Genomic DNA, 13,199 nt, shown 5'->3' with positions numbered 1-13,199 from the left:
CATGCTAAGAAGTTTGAAATTTATCACAACAAGGATGGGGAATAAACAAAGATTTTAAAACTAGAGAGTGATATGATCACAATGAAAACTATGATTCTATTTTGGAGGAATGATTGTGGAGAGGCAGAAATCTATTGAGAATGCTCATTGGTAAAAAAGAGATGAGTGCTTATTTCTGTAGTAATTTTACTTACTAATTCTAAACTTTTCACTAAATTAAACAACATCTGATTCAATTCGTCAAAGTTTAGTTTGCATTACTAAAGATGAAGTATTCATTTCTTAAATGATCTTATCTGCTCCTGTTTGAAGTCAGACAACATTTCAGTTCACGTTAACAGTTTGTTAGGACTAGAAGCTTCCTAACTTTATGAATGGAATATTTTTTCATGAAGGTTTTGTGACAGATATCAGTTTTCAAACCCAACATCTACTCTATACAGAATGTCAACCAACACAGACGTATGTAACAATTGATTATGGCCACACAGGCATGAAAAAGGGACTTATACCCCATGATACCATTATGACTCTTCAAAGTCCAAAAGGAAAAATTTCACATGAATATAACATCCTGTGCAGCTTCCTAGAGTCATTTTAGCCTTCAACCATATTTGTTTTTGTGTGATTCTCTGCAAAACCAAACCAAACCAAATAAACAGCCTCCCCCCAAACCCCCATCATTTTCTTCCTTAGCATTAATTGTTAAATTATGCTTGACCTCAGAGATGGAGATCATACTGTATGTTCTACATTCTTCTTTTTAGACTGAACAAGTGATACTGCTTTTTTTCATTTCTCCTAAGTTTAGGCCTTATTTTATAAAAATTCCTATTTCCAGCAGTGCAAGCTACAAACAAGATGAATCTTCAGAAGCAAGACCTGAAGGGAGAAGATGAAGCATTCTTAGACCAATGTGAGGAGAAAAGGAGTTGCAATATATTTCATCTTTGCTCCCAATGATAGATGGTATTTTTCCATTCCCATACTTATGCATGTATGTAGATACCAACCCATTCAAGTACTGCATCAAAATTTTATATGATCTGAAGAATATACATGTATAAAAAGGAGTGTTTTCTTCTTCACTTTTTCTCTGACAGAAAAAAAACAAAACACAGAAAAACAAAACAGAAGGAATGCCTAGTCTCTTCCAGTGTCTTAATAAAATAATTGTTCTTACTGAAATTTGGCATGACAGGTGGAGGTAGAATCATAAGGGGATAAGGGACTTACTTACAAGGAAATAGAGGCGAAGTCTTCACTTTTTAAAACCTGCCATGTGAGGTTGGCATGTCAGAGAAACAAATTAGGCCCCCAAAAGTTAAAGCCTAAGACTTCTCAATGAAATAAGCATTGTCATCAAGTTAAGTCACTTTACAGTAGATGACTGTTTCTGGCTACATTATTAATTGCAATTTAATAGGGAGTTAAAAGTTAGTATTTATGATATATATGTACTACACTACTCATCTTGTTTAAAATTTCTCACTATGTTTTCCAGTTAAAGTTATACCAGCATACCCTCAGGCAGAAAACCAAGTTCTTACAATGGATTCTTCAGGGCATACTATGTTCTATTTCCTTAGATGTATTATCTTTTGTAGTCTTGAGGTTCACTTTGGAATAGACAGAAAATGTAGAAGCTAAAGTTAACAAGCAAGTGGGAAGACCTCAGCAAACTATAGGGTGGGTCATCACTAACTCTCCCAGCCACAGTGAAAATGGTGCCCTTTCAAGCTCTACTTCTTTCAGCAGTGGCCCAGGGATGTAAACAATTCTTGCACTTAATGACCACATGCAGTATTTGGCAGTACTTTGCATTGCTTCTTGTCTTCAACTTATCCAGCATCCTAGAACTGCATTTCAGACCAGGTTGCTCAAATAGAGCCAATTTTGCAACAGTCTTAAAAGAGGATTTTCCTCTGGGGGGAGGGGGGGGTCCTCAACCAAATAGTCACAGCGCACTTTGAATGACTAATTTAAGCCATTACATTACAAAATAAGGGATAAATCATACTTTCATAATGCTACTTCATAGGAACAGTTTTAATTTTAAGAGTCAAGCACCTACATTAATCTGAGTCTAAAATAATAGGTCCCTGATTTACCTGATTTAAAATCTCCTAACATTCTTTCACACTTCATAAAACTAAAAATAAAATTGTCTCACCAAACACTGACCTATAGGGCCGGCCAATATACTGCATTTCAAGGAAAATTGAAGCAAGAAGTCTCAAAACCACGACATGCCGGAGATTACAGTTTGTAGCCTTAATTGGTCTTAAATGTAGGGTGAGAGAGAAGAGACTATGGTCTGTAGAGAATAAGAGATTTATTCCTCTTCTTAAATCAGAAGCAGATCTCAGGCTTCAATGGCCCCCCAACCTGCCCGCCCAGCCCCCAGGGGTTGTTTCCCCATATTTTTGTCTGTTTCCCGGGAAGATGACAGGTGAGGGAAGGTTAAAGGGCTGCTTCTAGTTCACGAAGTAAACAGAGGGTTTAGGGCAGGTTTATTTATTTATAAGGCGTTTGGCCTCTCAGCTGTTTCTCCTTCATTGGCATTTGAAAGCTTGCAGTCCTTTAGAGCAGAGACAGATTTGGCAGGAGTGTTCTTTGTGCCCGCCTCCCGTTTTACTGGGTAGGGGGAAGGAGGCAGATTTATAATGACAGCCTTGAGGGGAGGGAGACAGAAAAAGTTTCAGCTGGCATGATAATGCCCGTTTTTTCCACAGCCAACACTGTGCCACAAACAGCTTTGGTGTCACTCGGAGTCCTCCCTTGTCCCCTCCCTTTCTCTAGGCAGGCTCGCACTGACAGGCGGAGGCATAGTTAAATTCCAGCACCTTCTCCACATACCCCCAAACTACTACGCGCTATTACTACGATTGCCCTCCCTTTCGCTAGGCGTTCTCCTCCTCCCCAGCCTCCCTGGAGGAGCCCCGCAGCAGCCCTGGGAGAGGACTGCCAGGAAAGATATAAGGGGCGCCCAAGTCCAGCAGGGCTTGGGTCTCTCGCGTCCTGCGCAGTTTCCCTGCTCCAGGCACAAACACTGCCCGAGAGCCGGCGCCTTGCAGACACACACGGATCCACGCATACAGTAGAGCTGTCTCAATCCACATTCTTCCATACCCCCCTCCTCCCCCCCGCGCTCCCGGAGTCGCTGAGCGGGGCGAGTGACAGGCTCGTCCCGCCAACCCGCGCCCGGGCGGGCAGGGAGGAGCGGCGCGCGGGGCCAACTGCGGCGCGTCTTCCGGCGCCCGTGGAGGCGGCGAGGGTGGGACGCGGGGCGGAGCCGGAGTTTAGGAAGAGGAGGGGATGGCTGTCATCAATGAAGTCATATTCATAATCTAGTCCTCTCTCCCTCTGTTTCTGTACTCTGGGTGACTCAGAGAGGGAAGAGATTCAGCCAGCACACTCCTCGCGAGCAAGGTAAATATAACTTACAACTCCTTTCTCCTCTCTTCCCTCCCTCTGGCCTCTCCGCTGCAGCCACCGGGCAAACCCCTCCGGCACTGCGCCGCCTTCGCCTGGGATTATTCATTATTATCCTAATTATTATTTATTGTGCATGCACGGAGACCAAAACAAACAGGCGGGCCAACCGCCACAACAAAAAAGCCCGCCTCCTCCCCGCGGGCCTCAGGTGGAATGCTCTAACGACAGCTCCCGGGCGGCGGTGGAAGAAACGAGAAAGTTTCCACCGAACCTCGCTGCTCTAATAATAACAGTAATAATTACTACTTCACGGGGGCAAGAGGGGAGAAATCCCAACAAACCACAGCCCTGACTCTGGGTAGGCAGTGATGCGATGCCAACTCAACGTTGCAACACACGCTCGGCAAGGTTGCAATTCCCCCATCCCCTTAAAAGCTGAGATGGAGAGGGCTGGTGGCAGGAGGAGAAGGGCTGGGGGGACCAAGGAGGAGAATGGAAACGCGACAGTTCATCCCAAGCAATCCTCCCCGGAAGAGTTGGAACGGGAAAGGAGGGCGAGGAGCCCGGGCTGGCGGCAGGTTGCCAATGAACGCGGCTGCCACCCGCTTCCCGGGTACTTGTTTAAAGGGCTCCGGCTGCGGATACGCGAGCAGATCGCCGCGGGAGAGCCGGAGCCGGCGCGCCGAGGAGGCGGCGGCGGCCACTATCGCAGGGTCGGTGCATGCTGGATCGGAGGTGTCAACCTCCACTCTCTGCGTTCCCTTGGGCGGGCAAAGGGGCTCTGACTGATAGGCCTTTAGGAAAGGGGGCTGCCCTGGGATCTGTGCCCGGGGCGCTGCGGAGTCTCTATTTCTGGTACTGGCAGCAGTGTGGGTTTGGGTATTGAAGTTCGGTGTGTCCGGCCCCGGCCACAGTGCTCAGGGCCGGGGGTGTGTGGAGCAAGGAGGCCCCAAAGAAGGAGGTCGGAGGTGCCACCCGGGCTCCCTTACCCTTCCCTCCCCCGGGTTTGTTTTCTTTTGCTTCTTGTCTTCCCCTGGCTACCGCCGCGGGCATACGAGGCGCCTGCGATCGTTTGGGTGCTAGGGGAGCTCTGGGACCCGGGAGAGCCGCGGCGGCTGCGGGCCAGGGAGGCCATGATCCGGATAATCCTCTCTGCCTGACTGTCACAAACAGGACCCGCGCGCACCCGGGCAGCTGCGGTGGCGTTCTCCCGGGAAGGGGAAGGGCTGCGGTGGGGAGGGAATAAGGGGTGGCGAGGGCGAGAGGCGGGGAGTCTGGGTGGAAGCCTCCTCCCAACGATGACACGCACCCCTTCCTTCTCGCTCCCTGCTAGCGAGTTTGCTTTATTCCCATCCCAACCTGGTTTACCCCTTCCTCTGCTCTCCCTCCTCCACCCGGCCGTCTTCCCCCCTCCCGTTTGCGTTGCAAAACACGGCCATGCCATCTGCAAAGGTGTCGCGATGCACTTCCCCAAATAACCGGTCCAGCGCGCCACCCCCTAGGCGCCCTCCGGCCACAGGGCGCACTCTGAGCACAGTGCCACCGGGTGCCCCGCACCAGGCCTCGCAACCTGCAAGCAGTTGCACCGCGCGGGGCGGGGCGCAGCGGTGCGGACTCCAGCGGACACCCGTGTCCTGGCCAGGGCACTCGGGCTGGTTTCCGGTACACGCGGGGAAATCGCCTCCTGCCAGTGTCTGCGCGCTCGCCCCCGCCTCCGCCGCCTGGATTGCATTATTTTTATCCGGGTTGCCGTTTGCAGGGGATGGTGGTGAGCACCCGGCTGGTCGGGCTGCGTGGGGGGTGGGGTGGGGTGGAGGGAAGTTGGACGTGGATCAGGCAGGAAAAAAAAGTTTGGCAGGGCAGCTAAGTAGGGTGGAGGGGTGGGAGGGGGCGGTGAGATCCCGCGGCTCGCGTTTCCGCGCCCTCGGGGCAGGCACGAGTGTGTCTGCGCGTGAGTGTGAGTGTGTGTTGTGCGCGCCGGGGCCAGTGCTTCGGGAGCAGCGCGCTGATAGCGGCTCCCGCCCGCGCCCTCCCTGGAAGCCCGGGGGGGACTAGGCGAGGTTCGGTGGCAAGGGCTGGTGGGGGTGGCGTGTGCGTGTGGCTGTGTAAGTGTGTGTGTGCGCGCGCGAGCCGCGGAGAATCAGGAAGTCACAGCAGCGAAGCGCACACAGACATGTTTGATCGCCGTGACATGACGCGCGCGAGGGAGGAAGCGGCCGCTGCGGGCGCCGGCCTAGAGCTGCAGCGTTGAGACCCGCTGCCTACTGCCGCCTGCGCCGCCGCCCTGGCTGCGCGAGCCCCGCGCCCCTTTTTGTTCCGCGTCCCTCAGGTAAGGAGCTTGCGCCGCCGCCGCCCGCTGCGTGCGGAGCTTTCTAGCTCTTTCCCTGCCGGCCCCCTCCAGTCTCTCGGTTCGCCTTTCCTGCAAAGTCAGGCAGGCGGGGGAAATGGGCTCCTTGTCCTTCGATCGATTGCGTGGAAAACTTTCCAGCGGGAGGCACCGCGAGGGAGAAGAAGGAGGCCTTGCGGGCTGCTGTCGCTTGTCAGTTCTTTCTCCTCCAGGTCCGGAGAGTGTGAGTCGCGGCTCCCTGCGGCTGTTGCACATTCAAACTTCGGGCCTAAATGTGTCTCCAACTCTCGCAGGATTTACTCTAGCAATAAAATAAATATTCCAAGTTGTCCACTCGTTCTTGCCAAGCAAGCATTTGGATGTTTTAAGGCAAGGACGAAGGCTTGGAGTCGAGGGAGTGGGGGTGTTGTGCAGAATCCATTCCTTATTCAGTGTCTGCACCGAGTGTTATGTAATTTTAGTAGCACATGGGTGCAAAGCCCACACTGGGCTTCTCTCTCCTTTGTTTATATAACTTTTGGGAGAGTTTTGCTAGGTTGTCTCCTCATTTTCCTCTTCCCTAATGTCATGGAGGCTGGTGCTTTTGATAAAGCAAATCTAGCCGGGTTCGTGATTTTTTGGAGAGCTGTCATCATTGTCTCCTTTCTGGTCATTATGTAGACCTGTATTCCTTTGTATGTGTAAGGTTGAAGCATAAGGAAGACGTTAAGGATACACGTTTGTTTACTGCATTGAGTTGTTATTTTTAACTTCCCTGCGTTCCTAATAGCAGAGTTAAATCTTAAACTTCCATTTCAAAGGACTTTTTGAATTTACATCTGGTTGTGTTCTTTGCTTGTATGAACAGAATGCTCCTGTGAACGGTGAGATTGCTTGGGTTGTTGTTTGGGGGTTGAGTAGCAGAAAATTCCTGCCCACCTACCCAGGTAGGACTCAGAAATCCCTTAAAACTCTACTCAAAAAAACAAACAAACAAAAAAAAACCATGCCTGATGCTGTGTGTGTGTTTATATATTTGTATATGCACAAGCAGATGTTTTCAGTAGTATTTTCTACCAGTTACTTGGAGGGTCACTACCTGAAGCCTGTTGGCCTCACTGCGTTTGTTAGGCTTCAGTACTACTGGTAGCACCCAGGTGAAGTGTTAAGAGGTGTGGCAGGTTTGAATCCTAGTTGGTGCATTGTTATGCAAATTGGGGCACACTTTTTCTTTTAGAAATCTAATTGCCCTTTTATTAGCCCAGATTTTCTTTTTTAATGTTCCTTTTTAACTCAGATGTTTACTATTGGAAAAGGGGATTTAGAGACACCTGTTAGGTTCAAAAGATATTTATTAAAGTAGACTGAGGGAAAAAAAAACTTCCTCTATAGATCAGAGGTCCCTGTACCTTGTTGATGGCATTAAAGAGAGATACTATATTGGTAAAGAACATTTTAAAATAAATTAGGGATTGGGGTATCAGAACCCTCCAGGGCAAGAGAAGGAGGGCTTTCTTCAATGCAGCCTTTCTCTTATGAGTTATATCAGTTACATCCCAGCATTGGCACTAGCTGCACTGTGGTGTTTCACAGAAAATATTCACCGCAAGAGCATGTTCAAAGCAGCCTTAGATCTTTTCTTTTGTTCGTTTTTAAAGTGGTTTTTGAGCATTTCTCATCAAGTTTCTTGAAAAGTGCTTTGACCAACACCTGAGGCTTAGAATTGACCGAAAAAAAAAAAAAAAAAGTGCCTCTGCTTGTATTATATTGTTAATGCTTGGATTCTGTTTCAAGTATTCCTAACAGAGTATAACTAGAAAGTAATTCTTTGTAGGTAATTATTTAAGACTGGTTTTCTTTGATTAAGTTTAAGATAAGTCATTCTACAGGTCATTGTAAAAGTTCATATCATTCTTTTCTAGAAGGTAATTGGGATCCTTTATAATACTGTAATATTTTGACATTTTTATTTTAAAGACTTATTATGTATTTTTAGAGCAAGACCATAAACAGAAAACTCTAATAAATTATAAAAGTGACACTGTCCTCCAATGTTGTCATGTTTTTTTTTCTCCTTTAGAAGTCTTACTTTGTAAACAAGGCCTTTGTCAAATTCTCCTAGCTCAGCAGCTTTTTGATACCCCAGAGAAATAATAAATCACTATTTATGACATCTTGACATGCTGCCATGAGGACAACTGAATTATCACAAATAAAATGCTAAGGACTATTTCCCAGTTCTAGCAAGTTGAGGGACCGCTAGTAAGGCCTAATTTTAACCACCAGAAGTTTTGACTGTTTCTGGTCAATGTGATTTTAAAGGAAGAAAGGGAGAGTTAGTTGTTAACATGAGTGGCCTTAGAAGAATCTATACAAAAGTCACATTTCCCTTCTACATGATTTCTGGTGATCAGATCAGACTATTTCCATAATATGAAAAGTTACACTTGGGGGCTACTGCTGATTTCTTTTCACTTTTTTAATATTAAAAAAATTACCTTCTAAATAATTCCTTTTCTTTAAATGTGGTATTTCAGAGATTGTTTTTGGCCAATAGAGGGATGCTAAATTTTCTGTCACCTTTGAAAGAGTTCTTATTGTGAAACTTTAATATTTAGCCAGTTAATAAACTCATGGGTCATTCCATAAGTAGTTAGGAACAGATACTACAGATTGTGGTAATTTATTTGGTAGAGTATTTAGAAAGGCCTAAGGTGTTTATGTTTTCCATAAGGAAAGTTGTGACTTTCTTTTTTTTAATATTTATTTTTTAGTTTTAGGTGGACATAATATCTTTATATTTATGTGGTGCTGAGGATCAAACCCAGTGCCTCATGCATGCTAGGTGAGCGCTCTACCACTGAGCCACAAACCCAACCCTAAGAAAGTTGTGACTTTTGATACTTGGAAGGGAATGTAGGATTCTAAAACTACAGTCTGTCAGACTCATTATTCAAGACAGCATATTTATTTGCCTAAGGTATTTATCACCAGGATCTTGCAACCTGGGTTTGGAAAACTTTAAAGCTTTATTACTGTTTATTATAACTTTATTATTTCTCATGTTAATGTAATACTTTTCCTTTCAAGTGTTCAGAATATAACTTTTAAGTAATAAAAGTTTTAAAGGTATAGTAAAAGGTGTTTAAATAATTATGCCTTAGCAAAACATACAATGGAGCGGATGAAAGCCAGTAGCTAAATGGCTAGGTCTTTTGAATGTTGTCTGTAAACATCTTTTTAATTCACTCAAAATGATACTTTTGATATGGAATATAAAATATTTGATTTTGACATAAATGGTAACTTCTGGGCTTCTGGGTTCAAAATATATTATTATGCAATGGAAACCTAGTATGGAAGTGATACTTTACTAGATATATAAGATTTGCAGGACATTTAGACAGCTATAATCAGGCCAAATGCTTGTATAATTTAATGGATTTTGAAATATAAAATATTCTATTAGGTGGACAATCATCAATATAAGCCTCATTCCTACACTAATATGTGATCTACATCTGTGCAAGTACTGATATCTTAGAAACTTTTTACAGTATGACCTAATTTAAATATGAACTGGCCATTTTATAAATTGAGGTGTAGGATCCACACAAGTTGAAATAAAATTTAAAATTTAAAAACCATTAAATGTAGCTAAAATCTCTTCCCTTTTAAAACTGAATTCAGAATTTGTGAGTTAAAATTTCTTAGAAATGAAAGAAACAATCTCTTAACAAGAAAAGGATTGTCATACAAATTCTCCAAGGGGACCCTCTATCAGTTTACACATCAGTTATGTTTTTTTTTTCTTTTGAGTGGTTGTACATTTCTTTACCTATTTGATGTGGTGTATTCTAGTTTTTGCCAATCCTCTGGGAGATGAGTTGTTACCCTGGAAACTGAATGTCTGTAAGGTAAACCCTGTCCCATCTTCAACCAGTGCTTTGTAGAATGGGGCATATAATAGCTTTGCAAATATTTGCAACTATTTTGTGGTTTGCTGTTGTGCTGTTCTGAAATGCTATTAAGCAGAGTCTAAAATTCTGTTAGAAAATCAATGGTCTGTAATTGAGAATTTATGTATTTTACAGAATGTACCTGAACATTTAAACATAGAAGTAGAAATGTAAACTGCTCAGGCTTTGTGGTACAGAGAGATCAGGCAAGCTCTCTTGAGTTGATAGGGCAGATAAGGTCTTAGAGATGGTGTATGGTTGGGGAAGGTGGTGAGTGCCAATCATACCAGATCAGAAGAAAACCCTGAGATCACAGGCATCAAGCCCAAACAAGCTGTGGGAGGACCATTGAACCTGTTTTGACCTGGCTGCCTGGGGCAAGAGGTTCCAGTTGGGAAGAGTTTTCAGAAGATAAAGTCAGAGATTGTAGAAAGACTTGACTTCCAGGCTATAGCATGAATATTTTATCCAGTGTGTGTTGAAGGCTTGTCTCTCAAAAGGTTTGAGTCAAAAGGATGCATGAACAAAGTAAAATCTAAAATATATTTTAGATTAATCTGGAGAGTTGTAGATTCAAGTTTAAGATGAGAATTGGAGCCTTTAGAAGAATTCTGGCAGTAATGCACATTTGTATCCAATAGCTTACAAAATGTCTTCATATCTATCTAATATTTTATTTGGTTCTTCTTGCAATTGAGGTTGTAGCTGGTTTCTATTATGTCTATTTTGTAGGTAAGGAATTTGAAACCTGAAGAAGGTCATAAATGGCAATTATCCATTTTAATTGCAGTGGACTTGAAGGGTTCATTGTTGAAGTTTTGTTGCTGCTGTGAAAGTCAGGGCAAGTTGGGCATATTAAAAATAATCCTTCATGTATATAACCTTGGTTCATTCAGCATATAATGGTTGAATTGCACTGCTAAGTAAAAGTGTGCCATCTCAACTAGGAGTTTTAAAGTCTGCATTTCAAATTCTTCTTTTGTATGTTGGTGTATAAATAAAACTATCTTAGCAAAAAGAAAAGGAAGTGGCTATTATTGATTCTTATCAGTATCCAAAATGGGGTTGCCTTGCAAAGGACCTAACAAGACCTGGGAAAAGCAGGCATACATGTAAATGTATATGAGTGATTGTATTGGGGGGTGTCATGCTTTGAAACTGGCTTTCAATGGTTTAGTTTGTTGGCTTTTGGTTCACCTGAATTTTTGGAGTGATAAGTTATCTGTGATTAGGCCTCTAGCTACCAGTGGACATGAGTCCTAGATTACAGGGATACCTTGCTGCAGTGCTTCTTTGTGGAGGGGTCTCCAACATTTTGGGTCATCTGGTGGTCACATTTTTTAAAACAATTTTTCCTATGTGGGAACATCATCAGTCCTCACTAAGGAGGCCATCAGATTGAGTCACAGGTAAACTCTTATATGATGGTAACTCAAGGTATCTGTGGGGATGATGATGTGAAGAGCCAGAATCCAGCACAGGCAATGCCTGGGGCTCATGGGGGACTAATTAGTGCTGCAGTTTGTTGTTATCTTCTGTTGTGCAGAGCCTCCTCTGGCCTTTGCCAGGTCTGACTCTGGGCAAGGGTGGTCCCAAGGCAGTTTATTTAGAGTGAAGGTAGCAGTTCCACACACCCCGTCCTAATTTGTTTCCCTGATTGAAGGATGAAGGAGAGTTCACAGATGCACAACAAACAGAGCAAAGTTTTAATCCAACAACTTTTAAAAACATACTTGACTTTGAAAGGGAGGGCTAGCTGACATGAATAACCATGAGGATGTGTTTTCAATGCCTTTCTAGGTTTTGATGGAATGATTCATAACCTTAGCTTTAATGCCACTGTAATTTTTTTTTTTTTGTGTGTGTGTGTGTGTGTCTATGGCACAAATCATATTGTACACTGTTTAAAGTTATATGTTTCGGACCAAGAAGCAGCGTGGGCCTTGGTAATGTTTCACCATCTCTGCAGACAACCTTGGCCTCTAAACAAGACTCCTGGTAGATTTATTTCCTTTATCTTCTTTGCTGTTCTCCTTACCCACTGCCTGCTCTCCCATCAAGAATAACAGTGCTGTGTCCCAGTTCTAGCAATGTTGCTACTTCTGTGGAGGAATTAGCAATTCATTTATAGAGAAAGCTACATAGAAAACAAGAATCAGGGCGTCAGGTCAGAGATGTTCTGAATCAGCAAACAGACATAAAAAGAACTCTTATCTTAACTATCTCTGGAGCCTTATCATTCTCCAGTAGCAACCAGAAAACTTTAAAAAGACTGAGTTATTGTTAGGGATATGAACTGGGCTCAATTCTTATTTCTGATATTTTACCTTTAGCCTGGCTCTCAAAGTCTGTCTGTAAAGTGAGCAGTGGGAAAAGATATTCTGGAGATGCAAACTTCCCTGTGCTTCCTTATGAGCTTTGGTAAAGAGCAGTTTAAGAGGTATTGTCTAGGTTGGTGACCTTCCCCCAACTGATTTAGAAACTTTTGTTTTCTTTAACTGAATGTCTGGCCTCTCCCTGATTCCCCTTCCTTCCTCCACCTTCCAAGCTGAAAGCAGTCCCTCCTACCCTGCCACCCTGTGGACATTCTAACTGTGTATGTCTCCTTGTCTTGGAGGGTCTTCCATCTTGTTGCCATTTTTTTGCGTTTAGTCTTGCTTCCCTAGCAGACTTTCAGAGTCCTGGTGGAAGCACTCTGATCTGATCATATTTGTGTGCACTACATACCTTGTGCCTGGTGGACACTCCGTAGAGGAAAGAAGAGAGGCGGAAAATACATCCTTTGGGTGTTTGATTCAACATCACCAACCTCTTCAAATTGTGACATGGCCTTCACCTCATATTCTCTCTAGAGCTCTCCTTTACTTCTCTTCTCTCTCCCTTGATATTTTAATGCATGATCACAGCCAAATCCTGATCTTTGCAAAATACCTCCCTCATTGTTTGCATCTTTGTTTCTTTGTCCTCCATTTTCCACCCCTGCACATTGTTCTGGCCTTAGTGAAAACTGTCTGCCCTGGCAGATGGCTGGCCTGGTCTTTGCAACAACAGCTCATCCTTGGACTGAGAGTCAAAGTCATAAAAAAGTTTTGACTTGGGGTTTCATTCCTGTTAACAGATGTGACTTTGGGTAGGCCATGCTGTCTCTCCCTGCCTTCCTGGCTTCATCTTTTTAATGGGGGTCATGACAATATGTCTCCTCAATTGAGGTCACTAAAATTATTATGAAGCACATGTATGTTTAAATATTGCTATGCTTGTGAGGGTCTCAGATTTTTCTAAGTCGTGATTAGAAGTACGTCGTAAGTTTTGTCAGGGTTGTCATAGTTGGAGTGGTGACCCTTAAAATTCCATGGGGTTGAATTCCTTTTAATATGCAGATGGATGTGCTGAGCCTTTCAGCTAAGGAGGGGAAGGACAGTTGGGCCGAAGATGACTGACGGTGGTGTTTGGCGTAGTGTGAGGCGCCAGCGCCT

General features: G+C 44.2%; 1 protein-coding gene across 6 annotated transcripts in view; it reads left to right on the top strand.

Annotated features, from left to right (window-relative positions):
* Positions 1–3,325: 3,325 nt before the first annotated feature.
* The window catches only part of Smarca2 (SWI/SNF related BAF chromatin remodeling complex subunit ATPase 2), a 165,012-nt gene continuing 155,138 nt past the window's right edge, over positions 3,326–13,199 (top strand). For 3 of the 6 annotated variants that reach the window (XM_076846027.2, XM_076846026.2, XM_076846021.2), the window contains exon 1: positions 5,375–5,767. The gene's annotated coding sequence lies outside the window, so the exon portion shown is untranslated. Of the gene's footprint in view, positions 3,433–4,083; positions 4,152–5,108; positions 5,207–5,374; positions 5,768–13,199 lie in introns of those variants that run through there. The other 3 variants (XM_076846022.2, XM_076846024.2, XM_076846023.2) reach the window with 3 other exon arrangements.

Source organism: Callospermophilus lateralis, chromosome 2 (genome assembly GCF_048772815.1).
Source record: "Callospermophilus lateralis isolate mCalLat2 chromosome 2, mCalLat2.hap1, whole genome shotgun sequence".
NCBI lineage: Eukaryota > Metazoa > Chordata > Mammalia > Rodentia > Sciuridae > Callospermophilus > Callospermophilus lateralis.
This window is presented reverse-complemented; position numbering and strand designations above follow the sequence as displayed.